We start from the raw sequence: 23778 nt of genomic DNA, 5'->3' as shown, positions 1-23778 counted from the left end.
GCAGCATAAATGCATGCATGTCTCAAATATGGCCTTATTCTATAACACAGAAATCAGTGGCACCCCGCCATTCACAATCAATTTCCCCCTGTGGCTATTCATTGAAAAGCTGCGTCATCTTGGAGCTACTTTTAGGCCAAACTAGTTGAATGTACTGAAAACTGATGTAGTGTTTTAGTGTGGCAGGATTCAATCAAACCTTATTGACTGGGTACAATCTCCTTCCATTAACGTCTAATAGTTTACAAGGTTAGATGAAAAGATGGAAATGCTGCTTAGAATCAAGGACAGATTTATTTTTTCAAAAAAGGGCTTCTCTTACGTTCCCCCGCAGAGAAAACACTGTTAGACCTCTTCACATTGTTGGGCATGAGAAAGTAATTTCCTGTCAGGTTCTGAATCACAGACATCCAGTTTAAATGACAAAATGATCATAAGTCATAAAAATCACTATGACTGTTTAAATCAGCTTCAACACTGATACTGCTGAACTGTGTGCTTTTATGTCTAAAAAGCATTACATTAAGTATCCTAAATACCTGCCATTATGACTGACCTTAAAGGGATAGTTCACCCAAAAATGAAAATTACCCCATTATTTACTCACCCTCAAGCCATCCTAGGTGTATATGACATTCTTCTTTCAGACGAATATAATTGGAGTTAAATTAAATAATATCCAGGCTAATCCATGCTTTATAATGGAAGTAGATGGTAGCCCAAAATTTGTGCAAAATATTGCACCCATCCATTATAAAAGAAGTCCACACTGCTCCGGGGGGTTAATAAAGGCCTTCTGAAGCGATGCGATGCATTTGTGTTAGAAAAATATCCATAATTACAAATTTATAAACCTTAATCTCTAGCTTCTGCTAACTGTTGTACGCTCTTTCACGAGAGAGTGGCGTCCAGTGGATAACGTAGGACGTAGGCATAGCATAAAGGCCTGTTCACACCAAGCACGATAACTATAAAGATAACGATAAAGATATAGTTCTAAAAATCATTCTCAATATTAAAGAATAGCATAGTTCACACCACAACTATAACGATAACGATACAGAGGAACGATATCGTTGTGATCACTTTCAAAACGATTTTTTCCCAGCTGATGAACGAAAAAACACTGACAGCCAATCAGAATCCATCCTGCTGTATTGAGCTCAAGAATTTAAAGCGGCAGACGCATGTGCGTTTAGAACAAACAGACGATATCGTTCACTAGTGTGGACGCTAATATCGTTATCTTTATAGTTATCTTTATAGTTATCGTTCTTGGTGTGAACGAGGCTTAAGGCTTGTTCGAGATGTATTGGCGCTGCGCAGACCGATCGGTGTATGACATCAAAGTACCGCGAGTGTGATTAGAGAGCTGACGACTCTTTACGCTTTTGAATCACTCTCGCGGTACTTTTATGTCATACGCCGATCGGTCTGCGCAGTGCCGATGAATCTCGAACAAGCCTATAAGCTCCGGTGAGAATATGCTAGTCTCACGAGAAACAAGTTTTGTTTACAGCAAAGGAAAACCAGTGTCCTCTTGGCTTATATCGAAATCCTCCGGCATTTTTCTTTACAAATCCTTGTTTTTTACTACTAATTTGTGACCGGTGTTCTGTTTTGCTCTCTCCTCTGCACTTCCACGTTCGTCACTTCCGCGTTCGTCACCACGTTTGCGGTCATCCGCTGGATGTCACTCTCTCATGAAAGAGAGTACAACAGTTAGTGGAAGCTAGAGGTTTATAAAGTTGTAAATATGGATATTTTTCTTACACAAACGCATCGCGTTGCTTCAGAAGGCCTTTATTAACCTCCCGGAGCCATGTGGACTTCCGACTACCATCCACTCCCATTATAAAGCATGGATTAGCCTGGATATTATTTAATATAACTCCAATTGTATTCGTCTGAAAGAAGAATGTCATATACACCTAGGATGGATTGAGGGTGAGTAAATCATGGGGTAATTTTCATTTTTGGGTGAACTATCCCTTTAATAGATTTTTTTTGGGGGGTTCTAACTTCTAGATACAGCTTGGCATATCCAAAGTCAGAAAAGGTTCATACGTTCATATGAAAATAGGAATTTGTCTCTTTCTGAAGCCATACTGTGCTGGAGTGGCAATATCAGCAGCCTGAATCAGCTGTGGACCGGAATACAATTTTTATGTGTCTGGTGAGTCATATTCTGCCCCTTGATATGTGAATACATCTGGGATTCGTTTAGAAGTTTGTGCATGCTTTGGCATGTAATAAATAGATAATGCGTCACGCTCAATGTAAAGCATAAAAAAATTATTTTCTCAATTTTATTCTATGCGTTGTGTGACATAAACCATTGCTCTGCATTTGCATGTTCTCCAATTACACACATTATTCATGGTTTTGTTCAGTATTAGGGATGTGCAGAAATTGAATGAGTAAGCTGTCGATCTTAGACAGCCATGTAGTTGGTTTAGGGTCATGTTCACCTGCCTCCTGACCTCACTAACTCACTAGTTGGTGGTTTGGTGACACTAGACACATTTGTACTGGTCTACACCACCCCATAAACATGAAATTCCAGAGACACGTCTTTGGTGAGTTCAAAGAAAAAGGTCAGTTTATGAATCTTTGACCTGATGCACAACATTATTTACCACAAACCACAAAACATTTGTTTGGATTATCAGTATCATTGACAATACCCATACCTAGTGGCATCAAATTTAATGTAGCTTTTTTTATTCCCTTGAAAGGTTTACTTGTCTGACTCACATATGCAGATTCATACCTGCAAAAAATGATTTCCATTTTCTGTCTTCCCAAGCTCACAGAGCACAAACCGCACGCAAACGTTAAACCAATAGCCACTTTGATTTGCTCTACCAGACCTACATCCATTATTCAGTTCAATCATGGAACGTACCAACTTATGAAAATCAGTCAGCCTACGGTAAATTTTAATTTGCTAGGAAAATTTGGTTTGAAGCACCCACCCACAAAGTTGGTGTAAAACATGGGTTAATAGCGGCATGAAATAGCAGCCTTCTTTTCTGTTTTTATATATTTTCTATTGAAATAGAAAGTTGGGATGAGACACATTGATTATATTTGTATAGTCTAAAAAACATGAGCAAATACTCTTGATTTTTTTTTATAAGTGCTATTGCTAGTCAGAGGCAGGTGGTATTTATAGACCTTATGTAGCTCCGCCCCTTTTCAGCTCTGCGCTCGTTGTCTTCTGTCTTCCGTTTGTATTTCCACAGCATTTATTGAATAAACGGAAGAATTTATGAATAAACGGCTCGTTTTAAAATCTTTATGACATCCACTCTGAACATTACAATGCACATGATAACTTTCGTTAACTCTACAATAAATAAATCCACTTCACCATCTAATTATTCTTCAACAGTGATGCTAGAGCTACCGCAAAAACGGAAGTTCAAAGACAGCGTTTTAAAGATGGCTGCGCACTTGTTTCTCTGACCATTAGATGTATAATTAAAGAGAAGTATATGTTCTCATTCTAGAAACCATTTTATTGGACAAAAACGTTACTATGCATAAGTTAAGATGAGTCATCAATATTTTTGGTTTGAAATTTTAAATGTGTAGGCTGTATATTTTATCCACTTTTAGGCCTATGATATAGGCGACCCCAAAGCTAATTAATAGCTTTCAAAGTGTTTTCCCTGAAATTTTTATTTATTTATCGCTATATGTTTGTTAAATGAACTTCAGGTGGAATCGTCTAGTTATTGCCTTACTTCGATATACTTGTAGTTGTATGTGTATGATATTTTCTGTATTCTTTACGTCAATTATTATTATTATTTTTTGCTTTGCTTTACCTCATTTATTGTGGTTCTTCATCTTCTTAGGTGAAATTGTGACGTGCTGAATTATAAAGGCATCTTATCCTGAGTCGCTTTTCCTCAAGTCAGTTTGACAGTTTAAAATAACGGTCATTCCTGCTGAGCGGGAAAGTGACCGGCAGCATCAGTGTGGAGATGATGCGCGCACTCCTCCTGAACATTTGCGGAGGCAGCAGCCGCCCGCTTCACCGTCTCTAGCGCAGAAACTCTCAGCACACATCAGTGAGAGGAGAGCGAGAGGGGGAGACAGCGGGATATTCTCACACACACTGACAGATAGCTTACCTGAAAGCACCGGGGAAAAATGGACAGAACCTACGCAGTGGATACGGGTCACCGACCGGGTCTGAAGAAATCGCGGATGTCGTGGCCGTCGTCTTTTCAGGGATTTAGACGGTAAGATATGTCCTCTTCGTTTTTGAGGGATAGATGGGTGTGTGAAGAGGCTTTTGCGAAGTGCACTTTCTTTGTGTAGATCAGTTCATCTCCGAAGGAAATTGGTCTGTTTGGCTTAGAATGAACTTGAAAGTCAATGGAGTTCATTGAAAGTAATAGTGACTTGAAGCGCGTGTAGTTTCTTTGTTATGCACGAGACTTCTCGCGCCTGGGATTGTTTTATACATATAATTATTTCATTATTGGTATATAATTAGAGTACAGATTTAATCTCAAATAAAAAACGACAGCTAGTATAGTTTTTTTTTTATTGTCATCATTTTTTAAAGTTCCTGTCTTTCTTTAGAGTGTCTGGCGACGATTTTTTTTTTGTATTGCGCAAATATTTGCAAACGTATTGCATCACTGTTTACTCGTACTTCGGTCTGTTTATTTATTTGATTTGATTGATTGTGCTCTATAAAACTGGAATGTGTGAGTGGCATAAAGGGGTTATATGGGGTTTATGTCAGTATAATCTGATGTATATGCATAATCTGGCTAATTATATGCAATCTAGATATTGCTTGGACGGAACCAGTGCAAATTCACATGTGCTTTCAGGTAGAATTATCTAACGCGGGTGGCAAGTGTGTTTGCAAATGGAGTTTATGGGTGTTTAAAGGTCCCATATTGTCAAAACTGAAATTTCCTGGCTAGCTGTCGTCGGTTTTTTTGTCTGGCAGTGGCAGCAGATATGCGATCAAATTTCTAATTTGAGGCTGTATTACGTCGATTCTGGCACCCAACATCACAACAAGATGATATTTTAAGCTCCTTATGTAGCCGAATCTGCACTGGTTTGAATGGGCCGCCTACAGTTTCCCCTTTGTTTTGCTGCCTCAAGCTAGCGCTGTGATGTCGGCTGACCCTAGTTACCTGTGGTTGCCCTGGCCGTGCGTCACTCAGAAAACAACAGGCCAATCAGAAGAGAGGCTCATGAATATTAATTAGACGGGCCAAAATCGACCTGTTCTCAGCAGAGCTCCTGAGAGAGGAGCTGTAAAAATATATTGAGATGGTTTTTGGTACTTATACCGCAAATATATATTCTTAAGGACATCAAAACCTAAAATAAAACTCCAGAAAGGTGTAAAATATGTGACCTTTAAGCAGTTAACATGTGGTTGTTTGAGTTTGACTGATATGTTTTTTTTAACAACCAAATATGCAGATTTTTAGTCTTTGAGTGTTGATAACCATAATAAAGTTTTTATTATTTGTTATATTAGTTATGAATTAATACACAATACACAATAGTACCTAAAAAGACCATTAGACTACAAAAATATAACATAATATGCATTATGAATATATGATTAATATTCATAAGCATTATTATAATTTTGACATAATATTTAAAGTTATTTGGCAGTCTGAATGGTGTCTAAATTCATTAGACTACACCAATCAATAGGCAAGTTTATATTCCAGTGATGCCAGCAGTCATTGACAGTCTCAGAGTTGCATTTTGTGGCACTGTTCTGCTTTGCTGATCATAAATCATAGTTGTTGTTCCACCTTGAATTGTGCTCAAGAGGACAAACCTCTCCACTTACAGACATAATTAATGTGCCAAAGTGTCTTTCTCCCCTAACCTCTAACCACGTCCTCTCATTCCCATACATGGATGAAGAAAAATGCATGGCAAGTGTTAATTGCCTACTCAGTTGCCATTGGTACAATCTTCTTGATTTTTCTGTCACTGATTACACAGTAGTGCTGACTCAAGATGTGTTTTTTTCTCTCTGGAGTTTGTTTCAACATATCTTGATGAACTCAGTAGGGGGTCATGCAGAGGTTGATTTTTGATCTTAAGTATAGAGAACACTTTGTCCTATGGGGTTTTTGGGCAGGCTGCCCTCATCTCCCAGTATATTGCTCGTAAGGAGTGATGACAGTGTTGAGTTTCATACCCTGAGTGCAGCCCAGAGAGCTCATTGCTGGGCTAATCCAGAGGGATAGATGGATGGATAGGCAATTCTTTAGACCGTAGAACAAGACACAACTCCCAAGGAGTTGACCGCTGACACTGTCTGTCACCCATTGGTTTGGATTTTGTACAGTTTGGTAAAATTTGTGACATGTTAAATGCACTTCTTGTCTGGAGGGTAATTGCTGTCAAAAAGTCGGTTGTGCTCAGGAGTTAAAAGGCTGTTACTCTTGCATTAGAGAGTGCATTTGATACCGCAGCCTAATTAAGCGTCAACCAGTGTGGCAATCGTTTTTCATAGGCTTGTGCTGGGGTTGTTTGTTGTATTTAGGGGGTTTGTCAGATTCATAAGCTCGAGTTGTCATCCTCATTAGGGTGTATGACCCTGTGACCGGTATACCCCAGCCACTTACGTTACCTCCTAGCTATGAAATGAAACCTTATCAGATTTATGAGCATTGTGTAACAACATCACGTGACTCATCAGGGTCAAGGGCACCTCCAATTACACAGTCTGTACTATATAGTCGTCCCCATGAATGGTTGTCTCATTTGCAGCAAAGATATGGCTGTGTTTCTACCCAAACTCTGAATGATTCACATGTCCGTCTACTGGAATGTCGCTGGTGAGAAATTCCATCAAGGAGTGTTTGAAATTGTTGACATTTTGTAAGATGCTGGAATCATTCATTACTGTCATTTTATATTCGGTTGGTGCACTTCCCAAAAGTCATATTTGACAGGTTTTTTTCTTCTTCTGTAGTTCATAATTTTAATTGCCCTGTCAATGTTTTCACTTGCCTCACTTTGCCACAAAATGCCATCTCAGTCAGTTTTTATTTTTGGCAATGCATTTTTATAATGAGAGAAATATTTTATATATTTATTTGTATATTATATAGTTTTTTATTAGGTGTAATTTTGTCTTTAACATTTTTTGTTCACTAAAATATTTTATTTTATTTACTATTTAAATTATTATAATTGTTAATATTACGTCTAATAACGCTTTCAAAGACTTGCAATCACAAGTAATTTTTGCAAATTCAACAAAGCTATCTAATTTTAGGCAACGGGAAGATATTGTCTTGGTGACTAATCAGCATAATTTGCAATAGACCTTTTTCACATTTCCAAGTTTCTCAGCAGCGGAAGTCGTCATAGTTGGGTAAACTTCTATAGCAGTCAATGGGAAACTACCACAAATATATATTTTTGCATTCCCATTTTGCTCAAATAGCAAAAGAAAACTCCATGGTAGTGTTTTCATGACTTTCAAAAAAAGGAAAAAAATAGAGAGAGACTGATAACAGCAGTCAGTAGAGAGAACGATGTCAAATTTACCGTCACTCCCATAGACACTGTATTAGAAACACCCTCGCATTAGCGTTAACTAGCCTAGTTTTTTGTAATTTGATGCAAAGGTAATATAATACAAAGTACAGTGTTATAAATGTACATACATAAAAAAAAAAATAAATAAATAAAAAAAACTTTGGAGGATTTACGATGCTGATGACCTTTGAAACGTGTCATCACAGTCTTGCGAAAAGGGTCCATAACAAAATGGAATACAAAACACTCTTACACTGGCCTTGGGCTAGCAGACCATTCTTATTGTTAAGTCCTGGCTGAAGTTCTCAATTTTGCAGTATTTAATTGTTTTACACTCTACTCTTTACTTGAGCAAATTTTAAATGCATGACCCTTGTGATGGAAGGTGGCACACAAGTTATTAAGCCCGTAGGCCTGTGTGTCAACTTATTGACCAGAGCGCAGGGTGATTCTCAAGGGAAATTTTCGTGCTGCAATAACCTGGTCACTGTAACTGAATAACTAGCCTAGCTTCACGTCCCTACACGGATTTAACCGAGCTTCTCTTTGGATTTATGCACACTCTTTGGATTGTATGAAGGGAAAGTGAATGTTTACAAGTGTTACTTCATTGAGCTAAACTGGGTCAGATCCTGAAGATGACGTACAGTTAGTTCTCCGTAGGGAAGGAAACTGATGTACACAAAGCTGTAAACAGGGAAAAGGCAATGGCTGCATCTTGACATGACAGGTGACAATTGCTTTGCTCTCCATAACACTGTACTGAGAAAACAACCCATTTTACCACCCGAGCATCATCTGCACGACTGCTCCTCTGTAATTTTGCAATATGATGTTGACTAGCACCACACAGAATAATTTTCTCCTGAGTTTCAGTAATATGTTGAGCTGGAGACGACTGATGGATTTTGACAGCATAATAAATCATTGAAGATCTGCATCCCAAGGCCAAACTTATAATTTGAGGATCAGATATTATTATTATTATTATACAGGCGTCATCATTTTAGGCTAATCATCTTGAGACATTTTGGGCACTTGAATGGTGCTCCTTCACAGAGATCCTTCAAGTCATGTGAAGTTGCTTTAGGGAGTGCTGTCCTCTCGACTCTCTTCACAGACAGCTAATTAGAAACAACAACTGCAAAACATACAGGCCAGCTCTGTAGCTTTGTCCTCAGTCGTCATGGCCAGTGTCGCTTTGTAATAAAGAGACCAGCTGGAGCTGAGAGGAAGAATAAACCTTCCTTTCTGTTTTTTATGTTTGTTATCCTAGAGTTAAGATGCTTTTGTAAAAGTGGGAGTTTCTAGACTCTTCACGCTGCTCAAGTAGTGCTACTACTTTCTGAAGTGCTAATTGAAAGCACCACTGACTGTATCAACAGCAACATGCTTGAATAAAACTCGTTCGGGGCGTATGCCATTAGTAAGAATGGTGTTTTTAAGTGAGCAAAAACGCTTCCGAACAATCCTTGGAGACCTGCTTTGTATTCCTCTGAATGTAGCTAGACTTCCAGACCTTTTGGGTAATCACTACACTGCTGAATGCTTGTCTCAAACCACAAAAAGAAGATGGATGCTGGAAGTATTTTAAATAATTGAGCGCTCTTGTTTTGGCATGTAGTGCATGGTTTTTGCTGGATTCTTGTTTCTGGGTTACCTTTGTTTGGTATGATGGTACTGTCATAGTTGTGTTGGTAATTATTTTGTCACGTTATTGTCTGTTGTCTTTTGCGGAAAGAGGTTGTGGCTGAAGACGACTCTCATAAGATGGATGACTTTGGGTAACACCATCTGTATGTCTCGTGTACAGGAGCTGGTTTCTTGCACAGAAAACACACGATATGTACCTCGGTATAGCTATTTTTATTTTATTTTTGTTATTAAAATTAAGAAAAAAAAAGCAAATTACAAGCACAACAGAACAAATAAATATGAAATAAACTTTTAATTTATTCAGCTACAGTAGGCTAGGTTTATTTAACATGTAGTAAGAAATATTACAGAAATTGAATAAAGTGTATAAATAAAACACTGCATAGTCTTCACCGTATCAATCAAACATGATTAACATTAATAATGACAGACAGTAGCAGGTAAATAAGACTGCTGTCCCTTTAAGACCAACTGCACGGATCCAATATACTGAAACACATCTGGTTTTCACCCAACTGTTTTACATTTATTTAACCAAGTTCTTTTTCACTGCTTATTGCACTTAATAACTTTATTAAACATAATGCACGTCCCAAATTCATGATCGCATGCTGTCTTAGGCCATGTCCACACGTACACAGTTATTTTTATAAACTGAGTTTTTTCTTCTTCCATTTAAAAAAAAATCTCCGTCCACATGAAAACGCAAAAACCGAATACCGGCACAAGTCTACTTGCAGGCAACATATTCAAAACAATCTGAAGTATGTTCCTGAATATCATTGTTAATAGTTTTTGCTAGTGTTTGGTGATGTACCAAAGAAAGTAAACATGCATTTGTGGATCAGATGTGTAAAACTCACTTGTTAAAACTGACTGTTGTCTGTTATAAGTGAATTTAAATGTCTGTGATTGGTCATTGAACTAACACCATTATGAATTTTTTAGTTAACTTGCAATTAAATTTTTTATTTTTTTTTAGCTACTCACCAAAGCCAATTTTTACCCTCATTTGGTGCTTGGCTGTGTTCATTTCTTACCCTCTTGTTCAGGTACGTCAGGTCATCTTGATTTCTCAAATGGTGTCTTTCATTAGTTCCAACTCCCTTTTCTCATTAACACTGATTGCTACATGGCCTGAGGAACAATAGTATGGGGAATGTGGAGTGAATGAGCGTGTGCATCTGTCTTTGGTGTATTTTTGAGGTGGGTCAGTACAGAGATAATGGGTGCTGAGAGCCGACCTAGAAGAGAGTGAGTGAGTGAATGAGTGCTCGCTCATGTCACACGGCTGAAACAGCACTCGCTGCTGTAGTGGATTTCACAACATCAGGTTTCTGCTGTCCATCACTGTACATTTAAAGACCTGCGCGCTATGTCAATCATACGGAAATCATATTTCTGCATGCAGGAGACTTTACCTTTGTACACTGCAAAATCCTAAGATTCTGAAAATAATCGACACTCTAGAAAGGAACATAAGAAACAAAGTTATACATTTTGGGATGTTTTTGTTTAAAACAAGTGATAAATCTGCCAGTGACTAAGGGAAATTTAAAAGTGTGATTTTCTGGCGTGGAGGTGTCATCAATCGTGAAGTAGGCTTGCTGCGATAGACGGTGTTTTCGGTTATACCGGTGTTAAGCCGCAACACCGGTTACGTCATTTGCCTATCGCGGCACTGCCCCCCACCGTCGTTTTGATTTTTTTATAGTAACAAAAATAATTTAGTCTAGTTCAGTTAGAGGACAGACACTTTTAAAAACTAAATGCTCAATGCAGCGTGCTGAACCGTGCGCGAACGAGTCAGATTTGATTTATCACATGAGGAGAGTGAGTCGAGCTGACTGACAAGAGTGAGGTGAGAAAGACAAGACGATGGCAGAAGATTGTTTAGAAAGGAAATGCAAAGGTGTTTGTTTGGCAATATTTTTGATTTTAAAAAGCCTATTGAATGGAAGTTTTTTTTAAACATTCGTTTCTTATTTATTTGGTTCCACAGTGTTTGCTGATTTTTTTTTTAGGTTTTATACCTATTTAAACTTTGTGTAGCCTAATTAATTTGTTATTTTATTAGGCATATATGGTGTATTTTTATTCGTTTTGTTAATAAAAGTTCTGAGTTTGACGCTGTTGTTGCTTGAATTGAATCAACGCCGAATTGCCGCTAATTTGAAAGTGAAAGTAAAATGCGCACGGCACTTTTTACAAGCCATTTGAAAGCGAAGAAAAGAGGGAAACTCTAACGAACTAACACCTCCCCCCACCCCTACCACCATCCCCCATCCCAACGGTGATACCGGTATTACCGGTGTTGTCACATGTAGATTAACCGGTGGGAAAATTTCCTCACCGTCACAACCCTATCATGAAGTCGTGAAAATTTGGGAACAGTTCTATAGACAATATTAATGTTTTCAATATCTTTGGGAGTACAATAACTTGCTTCTAAGTCTTCTTCTGAACATTCATCTTAAACTTGATTAAGATATAACTGATATGTATTTTGTCATGTTTAATTTCCATATTTCCTTTTTTCCCCTTCATTTATTTTAAACTTTACTCCCAAAGTTTAACATACAATTCTTCCTTTATTTGTATGCATTGTTTTATGTTCCATTTTGGTGCTTGAACTTACAGATTTTCGCAAATTTCATATTCTTCAGTGATCAAGATAACGGGAACAATTGTAATCACCCACCTCGTGTGTCTGATTAATGCCAATCTTTAGTTTTTAAGAAAAATTACACTTGTCCATTATCTGTAAGACCAGATTGCAGAGGTTCCCAGAAAAAACCTCACTGGAGTGCCATTATTATGCTAACAAATTGCTCCGTCATTCTGTCTGTAGAAATGCCCCGAAGTCGCTGCGCTCAGAACGTATAAGGGCTCATTTCTTAGATAAACAAGAAGGCAATTACTGCACTTTATTTTAATGACTTCTGGTACCCTCTGATCCTCGCCACTGAATGTTTTCGTCGTATGACTGATGGTACACAAACCCAAAGACCCATTTCTGCCCAGGACCATTAGAAAAGCCTTTCTTTAGCACTATTCTGAAGGGATTCATTTTAGAAATTATGTTTAAGTTGCAATTCTTAACAAATGACGTCTGGATGTGCTCATTATAGAAGTGCACTGGATGCATCATGAAATAACAATTACATATGTCTTGTCACACAATTATATAATTTTTACATTAAGTGTATTATTACGGGAAGGAATTACCAATTAACACTATAAGTAATTTTACTCACCTTTATAACGAAGGTACACCAGGCAGCGCAATGTGAAATTAGGCTTCAGTTACGGTATTCAATAAAGGTCAGAATAAATTTTAGAGAAGTCTAGAAAAAAAATTGACATTTCTATCCAGACAGGATTTGATTTCTCAGTGGACACCAAAGTTAGTGGTACAATTAGCTCCATAATGTTTTGGGGAAAAACACTGGATTAAAGTATGTCAGTGAAACATGAATTTTCACAACCTCCTTGGGTCCCTCAACAGCTTTTAAGTAAATTCAAGTCTCTAAATGTGGCTCATCGCTGTCTTTCACCAAACTTCTAACAAAGAGCCTGAAACCTGACGGCAGCACTCGACTTGACATTTGCTAATTTTTAACATTTAACATTTAAATTTTTCCTCCCATAAGAAATGACTCCTGTTCCTTCTAGACATTCACTCTTACGCTAATCGTGTTTGTTCAGTTTCACATTAACGGGATTAATTAGGCAGTTGCAGATGTTTAGGAACATCCCATCGAGCCCTGCCTCTGTCTAATTAGTGACTAATATGTGTGCTCTTTAGAGTAGAGCTGACTGCATTTGAATTAGAAACCCCGGAGCATTATTCCATGGGTGACCGTTACCAGTGTTATTTTAGTAACATTGAGATACTGTTATAGTTTTTATTAATACACTTAAAAAAAAAAAAATGTTGAGAAAAGTTAAAAATCCAAAGCAACATGATGCATTCAGATTTAAGTCTTCCTAATTTTTGTCCTAATAGTTGTGCTACTTTTGTCAATTTGAATTTCACTCACTAAATGCAACATGCCTCATTTAGTCAATAAATTAGTCAAGACAACAACAGATTTCTTGTTCAGCAAATTTCCTTTTAGTAACACAATAAATTAATTTAACGTTTTGATTTATGCCATTTACGTATGTAGTCTTATAGGACACTAATATGTTAAACTATGCTATCTTTGTTTGTGAAGGAACAGTCATCCCACAAAGCAAAAATATATCCAGTATATATAACCATTTAACAAGTTTTTACTGTAGCATTTTTACAGTCTTTTACCGTTAAATTCACGGGCATTTTTTACAGTGTAGTTTTAAATGGTTGAACATACTGTAGGCCTCAACACTTACACAAAAATCAAGAACGGTGACCATCAACAAATGTAAACAAACAAAAAAATTAAATAAAAATCCCTCAATCGCTCACCACAACAAAGAACTTTTTTTGTTTATACCAACGAAATTTAGAAACCCTTAAAATTTGTTCAGACAATGTAGTTTCAAGAAAATAGTTTCTTAGTACTTGAGGTTTTGTAAACTGGGAAAGTTTTAGTCATTTTGTGCTTTTTTTTAGTTTTTCTTGACAAAAAAAAAGTCTATATAGTTTTTATTTCAGTTATATTTACTTTAAACTCAGGGTATGTTTACACGACAACGATTGTACTAAAAACAGAAAAGCTTTTCCCTTGTGTTTTTGAATTTTTTTGTGTACAGAAGACCATGTCGATGATCCCAGTTCACACGGATCCATGAAAAATGACTAAAAATGCTGTATTATGCCTGCTCCAGTAGTTGGCGATGTCAGTCTGGAAAGAAACACTATGCGTCTGCACACATACGCATTCCTATAGACAAAATAATGGTGTAATTTTCAAAAACTTGCACTTTGAAACCCATTTTCAAATGTTTGTGTTTTCAGGCCCTTAAGTAACGACATTTTTTTTTTTTTTTAAGGTTTTAGTTTTAGGTAACTCTACTAACCCTGACCGTGACTTCATTATGTTTATCCTTCGGCTTAATTCTTGTTTTGTTTCTGTATTTTAGGTCATGCTCTTGGCCGACTCTCTGTAAAAGCCTGTGGAAAACGGACATTTATGGCTGCAAGTGCAGGGACTGCTAATGTTGTGCTGGAGCTGATATGTGGCCGGTCCAGCGCTAAAGCTTGTGATTCCACCCTTAACTCTTGGGAAATGTATTTTACCAAGTTGTCAACTTAGATCATGCTTTGATGAGTGAGCGCAGTAGAATGACAAGTAAAGCTTTGCTTACCAGACTGATGAAAATTAATGGCAAAGAAGTGTCTTTTTTTTAATTTTTTTATATTAAACTATTTTTACCTTGCCCATCTTAATATGTAGAGACTACTGTATAGGTTGATTTCACCGAAAAGTGTAAACACGAGGGCTTATCGCAAACTACCTCACGATATGATACACATCGCAATACATGTCACGATTCAATACATTGCAATGCATGGCAGCATCATAATTGGATTATGCAAATTACTTGCTTCTTTTTTTAATTGACTGCGCATATCCTCGCTGTCCTTGTGCATATAACATGGAATTTAATAGAATTTCTAAATAGTAGATATAAGTAGCACAAATGAGGTTAGTTAAGATTATTTGGTGGCTATACTTTCGAAATGGTCTGTATTTTCTAGTCTTGCCTTTGTAATTTTGGCTGACGTATGAAATCAAATGCTGTCGATTAAAGTTTCATTTGCAGTGAACCCAGAATATTCCTTTAAGTGAACTGTAAATACTCATATTCACAATAATTTCTGTTGAATGTGTATTGCTCTGCTGAAAGATTGTAATATTGTCTAATATTGCGTCTTTTGTTTTTATGGTTATTAAACGTGAAAAATGACCTGCGAATGAACCACTGCTGGCGTTATTCAGACGGTTGCCTTGCAGCTCTAAATGTTGCTGTATGTTCTTCACTGTGTTCGTTTGTGTCTTTTCGTGTTTTATCCGTTAAGTCTACACGTTTGGCATTCCTCTAGGATTACGATATTTTGTCAGTTTATAGCGATATCAAAATGCGCCAAAGAATTCTTTTATGTGTTCGTCTGATGTTTCTCCTTTTCCGTCTGTGTTCAGCTCCCACTGTATGTCACCTGAAATCACTTAATGCGAGACGTTTCCTTGCTGTTTGTGCTCTGATTCTGTCACATAGGCTCACAGCAGATACCCATCAGTGTGTTTGTGCGTGTTTTTTTTTTTTTTCCAACTTGTTTTGTTACAGATTTTAAAAGCAAAAAAGGCCACATTTAGGGTCACATCCATGATTTTGTTGTCCTTACAGGAACTGCAGTCATAATTTAATCTCTCATCATTATCTTTTTAATTTTTAATGGCTTGGCTGCTCTCTGTCTGTAAGTGCTTTTGCTCTTCTTCAGAGAAGAGCACATGTTGACTTCCCTTGGTTTAATCAAATCAGAATGACACTGGAGATGACATTAGACTCACTCCAATTAGTTCAGAAACAGGAAGGACTGTAGCCGAATCACCAACAGGTGTGGGTTTGCTGAATTATTGAAATTGTTGGCAGAATGTTCAGCCCATAGAAAAGAAAAATCAGATCTGTTAAATCACAATTCTTTCTCCTAGAGAGCAGTTTGATTTAAATGAAGAGCAGATTGAGGCCCTAGTAATCTGATTTATGTTCTGGCATGATTTTCAGTTTTGAAACAATGTGGATTATCAAATTAAAAACTTGTCTCATCATCGTATCACAGCATGTTTGTAACGTTTGCAGACTGGTTTCTTGTCAGTTTGAGGCAGAGAGTGCAATATGAACTCAAATATTTCTCATCATAAATTCCAAAACCAAATGTGGTTTGTTATTTACATTTAAGTAGGGGTGTGACGAGACACTTATCCCACGAGACGAGAGACGAGACTGGGTTCACGAGAACGAGACGAGATGAGATTTTTAGACTTTTTTTTTTAAAGAAATCCTCAATGATGAAATATATAGGGAAAAATAGTCTTTTATTCAACTGAAAAACACAAAATGCAAAAAATGTAGGTGCATTTTAAAATCAACTTGCACTTTATGAAATTAAACTTCTATTTTAATGAATTTTATGCAGTAATAAACAACATGTAAACACTGCAAAATGTTTTGCCACAAACTCAACTGACAGGCAAGCAATTGCACAAAAATTATAAATAGTATAAATAAAAATAAATAATAAACAACACAAATATCCCTTTGAAGTGGAAGTGAAGCAGTCAGTCAAGTTTACATTATTTAGTAAACTGAATTCCACTTATATAAAAAATATATATAATAAACACAATTAATGGATCCGTTTTAAAGAATAAAGTAGTGGTTCCCAAACTGGGCAGCGCAGCAAGGCTGAGGGATAGTGTACAGTCTTCTTTTGCAAAAGAAGCCTCTGCAGGGTGATAAAGAATACACTGTGTAATTTTCCCGCTTATCATGAGGCCACTTGCCTGATAAGTAAATAATTGAACGCAAAATATTGATTTGACATTTTAATTACCTCAAAATGACTTGCAGTACCTGCTTTAGCGCACCGTTATCAGTTGTAGCAGTTGTGGTTATATCAATAACAGACCACTAGATGGCGCGATTGAAGAATCAGAGTTGTATTGCAGGGAGCCATGTAGAAATATAAATGAACGATGCATGGTTCTGCTCTAAACATGTAAGTTACAAGTTTGTGAAAATACTGCCAGTGCCAGGTAGGGCTGTGCGATATTGAAGAAAAATGCGATATGTGATACCTTGTTAAAAAATGCGATATTCGATATGCGATACGATATTACTTAATGTGTGTAAAATCAATTTAAATTATATTTTAAAATATTTAAAAATGAAAATTATATAACCAATTTCATTCACATTCTTTCTTGGAAAATAAAGAATCACTATAACTTCTGAAAGTGACCAGCAGTGTTTTAGCATTACTTAAAAAGTAATGTCACAAATCAGAAAATGTAATTTAACATCAGTGTGAACATACAAACAAAAAAATTAATGACACTAATTTTATATCATTGTAACTTTGTTTTCCATACACTTTAAGTACTTCTTCATATACCACAGCAACGTTGCGATATGCATATTGCGATATTTACATTTGCGATATTTCGATAATTTCGATATATCGTGCAGCCCTAGTGCCAGGTAAACGTAAAGCAGGTGATGAATATTCTTAAGATTCACAAATACCAAAATGACGTGTCTCTCGCATATGCTGTCTGAGCTGCGGCTTTTTGAGTGCATGCGTGCGCACAGAAACGGTCTATGACAGCGCGCGAGTACCACACTGAAATCTCTGTTTCACGCTGTCTCACGCTTGAATGGCTTAAATCACGTGAGAATGATAAACTTTCTTGAGGAAGCAGCACTAGCCCGATCGTTCAGATAGGTGATTTTTTAAACACTGGAGTGTCCGGTTAACCGCAGGTAACGTTAAGCATATTGTATTCGCAGGTAAACATAAAATATCTTACATACCTCTACTGGTGAACGAGCCAGTGTAATGCAAACATGTCTGAAAGGTCAGACATATGCCAATAGCGCGAGGATATCGACACATCGGATCTCGTCACACCCCTACATTTAAGTCAACATGAAATCAAAATCCACCCTTTTCAAGTGTGAAATAGTGGGATCAGCATGATTTATTTTATTTTATTTGATTACAATCACAGAAAAGTCATGAAAATTTAATTGAAAATGGTCAGAGAAAATTTTTTGAAATTTCTCTAGTCAAATTTTCTGTTTATTTATGTATTTATTACTCAAAGTCTTTGTAATTGAAATAATCACAAAGACTTTATTTTCTATTTTATTTATTTATTTATTTATTTAATTCTTAAAAATCATGATAAAGTCATGATTTGGAATGTGGAAACCCTTTATTCCACATTCCTGGACTTATTGTGCATATTTTATCTGTGAACTTCTTTCCAAAGGAAATTTTTTTTATGCCAAATTAAGTAAAATGGGTTGTGGTTTGAAACGTGCAGTGCTCATGTTTATTCAACGAAGTCAAACGGCACAAATAAATCAATGTATGGGAAACACTGGTAATGTATATCGAAATATCGGAAATGTGTTTAAAAAACATATCACCGTTATTGAAAAAAATTATATCGCGATACATATTGATATTGAATTATTGTCCAGCCCTAGGTTGTGGACATCATTTTATGTTGACTTTATTGTTATAGCTTTATCGTCTTCCTCTTGGTCAATAATTATCTATTATTGTGTTAATAGATAAAATAATTATCTATTAAATAAAATAACTATAAATAATTAAAGATAAAATAATTATCTATTTGTGTCTATTTCCTGAGCGAGCGACCCAATTACTTGCAAAGTAGTAGTTATGAAAATGAATGTTATTAAAGCGCATCCTTATGTAATGGTGTAAAAGTCAAAGAGTGCCGGACTCATCCCACACAGACGTACACCTGCCTAGCAACACCTTTTTCCTGAGTGGAATCTCCTCTCTGGTTTCTAAAGGTGATGGCAGATGGTTGGCTACCCGGTGCTGCTAATTGCCGATTACGTTGTGTTGAATTGATTAGAGCAGGGAAATATGAACTGCTTATGGAGCGAGTCCTGCCCTCTCTGGGGATTCTCCAAGGCGCTTCGCTGTCCTAGCTGAGCTCTAAACACTGCAGAAAAGGAGGTTTTCATGAAGCTAGGTAATAGAGAGTAGGGATGGCTCGATACCACAATTTTGACTTCGGTACGATACTAGGATCTAATACCTCGGTATCGATACTAAATCGATACCATAGGTGACAAATAACCAGCCTCAAAATATAAGTGAATTGAAAACAATTTTATTAAACGCACTGCTTGGAACTCTGCATGAAAAATTGTGCAAACAAAATGTAAAAAAAAAATAAATAAATAAATACATTGAACATAGGTCAGATTTTAATTTTGAAGAAAAAAAACTGAAGAGATAAAATTAAAATAGGATCATCTCTTCATATCTTTTCAGTCTTTATCACATGGTGCAAAGAAAATGTATCAGAATGTAACAAAAAAAAACCTTAAAATAAAAGTCTAAATTAAATCAGTTGAAAGAGACACATTTACCTGTCGATCTTTTAACTCCTTGAACAAATCAGGATGAGCGAGTGACAAATGTTCCCATGGCAGCACATGATTTATAGCAGCGCTTGCAGACTGGTGAATTAAGGTCGGTTGGTTCACCTTTTTCATCACTTTTGTAGGCAAAGTAATGCCATATTTCACTTCTACCGCTTTCTTTATTTATTCATTTCGGACGTGTAGAGTGAGTTTCACCTGTTTTATCCGTTGTCGTTTCTCCGTTGTCGTGCTTGCCGGTTTCGCGTCAGTTTGGGTAACACTGCCAAATAGTGGTGAACTTTGGAACAGCAGCGAATGAAATGCCGAATTGAGCAAAATGATGATATCGTACCATTTGAAATATAATATATACCGGTATTTTTCCAGTACCGGTATACCGCACATCCCTAATAGAGAGCCACTTAATTGGCTGCTCGGATGAGCGTGGAGGTAAAATTGAAGGCGGCCAGCAGAAGTTGTAGTAGTCATTCTTTTCTGTACCATATTAGCTTGTTTACGGAATAGACAGTCACCAGCTGCAGCCTTACTTTAATATACACTATTCAAAAGGTCATAGCCTTTTTATTAGTAGATAGTTGCCATGGTTTCCACAGACCTCATCAAAGGAATTGGGTTCCCTGTGTTTATGGACGTGTCGTTCATGTCTTCACTTTTTCAAATAAGTTAAAAATGACAAACAGAGGCAGAATAATTGTCAAGATGTTCTTTTCCATTAGCATTTCTTCATTCTTCTGCAGATGTCTGCATTGCTGAGTTAAAGACATTTTATCTCTGTTCAGTCACGACTGAAATCATGTTGTGATTTTGCTGTCTGAATTGAATGTGGTGAGAGAGACTGGGTGCCATGAAATGATATAATGGAAATGATGCATAGACATAGAATAGAATCTTTCTAATGCAGTGTCACAACAAAAAAACACTATTCACAAACAAATTACTTGTGAGTCATTTGAGTAAATTCATTTGAGTGAATTGAATATGTGAGTATTGGGTAATGCCTCACTCACTGAACTGAAGCTGCGCAAAACCACGATCATATTTTGCGCATGTTTTGCGCAGCTTGTCTGTGAACAACGGCTCTGTGTAGGTAATGGTGCTCCACGTGAAAGCACGCACGTGTAGAGATTTACCGCTGATTACAGAACCGGCTTTACTGACGAGATGCGCATTAAATATCGTGCGATATTTATCGTGCAGCCCTAATTCAGTTGTAATTCACCAGCGCCGATTGGATTTGATTCTGATTCGTTTGGGCATATTTCAGTTATAGTGTGTATTTTGATTTCACAACCAAAAAGTAGTCTGATACCAACTGAAATAAACTTGCAAATCACATTTCTCGTGTTAACAATGTATAAAAATTATTATAAAATTCTAAACTTAGGAACATTTGTAGAATGTTTGTAACTTTTGAATGATTCTTTAGAAGAACTGGTTCAAAAGAGTCATTTGTTCAAATTTCTTTACATTTTTTTTGACTACTGTGTTTGCATGGTGTGTTTTGATTCAGTGAGAAGAACCGGTTCATAAGAGCCAGTTGTTTGTGAACTTTTATTTACTAAGTAATATATATATCATTTATTAGGGGGAGATTCCTCAAAAACAATTTTAGAACTGGAAGCAGAAATGTTAAAGTCCTCACGATTCCCATCCTAGACATCAAGCCTTGTTCATTTTGTTCAACACTTCTCAGTTTTCTCTACCTGGAACTCATGAATATTTATTTTCTTTGTTTCAGCTCGTACACCAGGCCACTTTAATCTTTCATTCCAGCTGAAGTGTTTGATTTTTCAGAAGGAGGAGCGCAGGTAGAACCAGAACAAACGCGGGGATTAGAGCGATCGTTCACTTTAAAGCCCTCGCATCTCAATGAGGAATTAACCCCCAGCTCCCTGCATGTGACTTCTGCTCAGTGTTGGAGGCGCCATCAATTATGCTATTGGCTAATAGGAGTCCGTTAAGTTTGGCCTTTGGAAAGACTGCTGTACTGCTGAAGCGCGCTGCGTGGGAAACTGGATTAGCCATTAGGCTGCCAGCACTTCAGATCGTTGCTCTTGTCAGCTGTAGGTGTTGTCAGGGCTCATGGAGATTTATAATAATAATAAATATATAATAATATAAATAAATAATAATAAATAAAAATAATAAAAATGTAATTATTATTAAATGATGATGATGATTATTAAATTAAACTAGATATTAATAAATATTATACTAAATAATAAAACTAAATGTATTATTATTATTATTATTACTATGATGTTGCTAAATTTATTCAGTTAAATTTAACACTATTACAATTACAATTAAACTGAATTAATAATAATAATAATACTTAATATTAAATTAATATTAAAATAATTAATATTATTTTGTGTAATTTTACTTCAGTGATTAAAACAATAACAATAGTTAACAATTAATTAAGTTTAATTTAATATATAATTAAAATGAAAGATAATTAATAATAATAATAATAATAATTGTTGTAGTTGTTATTAATATTTGTTAATATTATTAAAGTAATTTAAAATAAAATTATTAATATTGTTATTTAGTTTTAGTTAAATTATTGATAAAAACCACAACTGTTATTATTATTGTTATTGTTGTTAAAGCACATTAAACTAACTAACTAACTAAATAAATAAATAAAGTCTTCTAGCATCATGCTGTGAGTTTTGCACCAAGCACCACATTTTATTTAGAAAAGTATTTTTTTCTCCCCACTGTTGTTTGAATGTTGTGGGTTTACAGGCTATGGATGACAGCTTCAGAGTTCCTCTGGAATAAATATTAAAACACCTACTCCTAGATACTCAAGCACTTGATGGTAAAACATGACAGAGAGGCACTCGTTTCGAGGGTGCTTTTTGGTAAAAATATGCATCCTCTCTGGTGCTCCTCGTACAGTGATTTCATGATGATTTAGCCTGCGTTTACTTCCCTTTGAATTATCTTTAAGTTGGGCCAGTGTTAGAGTGTCTGAAATGTGTGTTTAATGTATTCTGGACATTTAAAAATTTTTTTTTTCAAACATCAAATACAAATGATTTTTTATTTGATTTTTGATACAGTTCATGCTTCCCCGAATGAGGAAGTGAAATTGCATTTGAGCATTTGATTTTTCATTTGAGCAGCTGTTTTGAGAGTTTGATTTATTATTGGATCTTTTTAGGCATTTAAATTTTCATTTTAATTTTGTTAGGAAAAGACGTCTATAAACACCAACTGAACACTGTTAAGTACGAGAGAGGCATTTTAAAACCCATCAGATGCACTATTTCCAGCTCCCACGGATCATGCCTATGTTAGCACGTTTCCTTCATTCATACGCTGTTAGTCTCGGTTCAGAGCTGTAATGTGCCGTCTGCTTTGTTTTAAGGTGCAACAGTGTTGAAGTCAATTGCAGAATAAAATTAAGCACTGTGTAGTCGTAGCATTTCTCCGTGGTGACTCTGTGACCTTTAGAATTCACTTGGGCATCTGTTAAATGTCTTCTAAGGTCACAACATTTGATAAATCATGGCTCTAATTTGACAAAGCTGTTTTTTTTATCCTTATCATGCTCTTTGCAGCATTTTCATATTCATCATTTTTTTGCATTTGAATGGAAAAGCACTTATGGCATTGAGAGCTGTGAAACAGTGCATATTTGCGCAGGTGAAATGCAATGCCCTCTGTAACGCATGGTTATGACTTTCATGTATATTCACGTCTCGGCAGATTGACACTTAAATTGGCTTAAATAACATCCTTACAGCATTCTCAATGTGAGTCATGGCTGGAGCGCAGTAATTCTCTGCCTGTGTTCGGAATAGTATACTAGCTTAGTGTAGCTATTGATTGAATATTCACAGTTTTTACAGATTTTATTTGTTTATTTTATTTACAGCATTTGGCAGATGCTTTAATTAATTAATTAATTAATTTTTAAAAATTATTTTTCAGTATATTTTCCTTGAGAATTAAACCCATGACCTATGAGTTACCAGTGCCATGCACTATCAATATTTATATTAATTATATTATATTACATTAAAATGATATAATTTTCTATAATAATATATGTTTAAAATTATATTTCTAAATCAGTGTTTCCCCTGACATTATATTAGGAAAATTATTTAATTTTCTCTATAGCGCCAGATCACAACAGAAGTCATTTAAAGTTCCCTTTCCTATAGAACACGTCTATACCTTGTTCTTTTATTAAACAAACTAAATAGACTTATGTTATTTATCTTATTTACACGACGGCATGTCATTTCTGTCACTACGTTATATGGTCGCGCTCTCTGTATCGCGCACAGCGGAGTTCTGCCCCGATGTGCGCGCACACACACACTCTCACACACACACACGTGCGCGTGCACAAGTGAGCACACTCCCACTAGTATTTGTAAATATTAAGCC

The 23778-nt window shown here is 36.2% G+C and overlaps 1 protein-coding gene and 1 long non-coding RNA gene across 2 annotated transcripts in view; both read left to right on the top strand.

Annotated features, from left to right (window-relative positions):
• The window catches only part of LOC107706744 (cAMP-specific 3',5'-cyclic phosphodiesterase 4D-like), a 218895-nt gene that overhangs the window by 47164 nt on the left and 147953 nt on the right, over positions 1 to 23778 (top strand). The window lies entirely within an intron of this gene.
• On the top strand, positions 1661 to 19184 carry LOC107706774 (uncharacterized). The gene is made up of 3 exons (XR_001636182.1): positions 1661 to 1671; positions 15351 to 15358; positions 18956 to 19184. It is a non-coding gene; the product is annotated as an uncharacterized LOC107706774 (long non-coding RNA).

This window comes from Sinocyclocheilus rhinocerous, unplaced genomic scaffold, assembly GCF_001515625.1.
Source record: "Sinocyclocheilus rhinocerous isolate Xijiao unplaced genomic scaffold, SAMN03320098_v1.1 scaffold864, whole genome shotgun sequence".
In the NCBI taxonomy this organism is placed as follows: domain Eukaryota; kingdom Metazoa; phylum Chordata; class Actinopteri; order Cypriniformes; family Cyprinidae; genus Sinocyclocheilus; species Sinocyclocheilus rhinocerous.
This window is presented reverse-complemented; position numbering and strand designations above follow the sequence as displayed.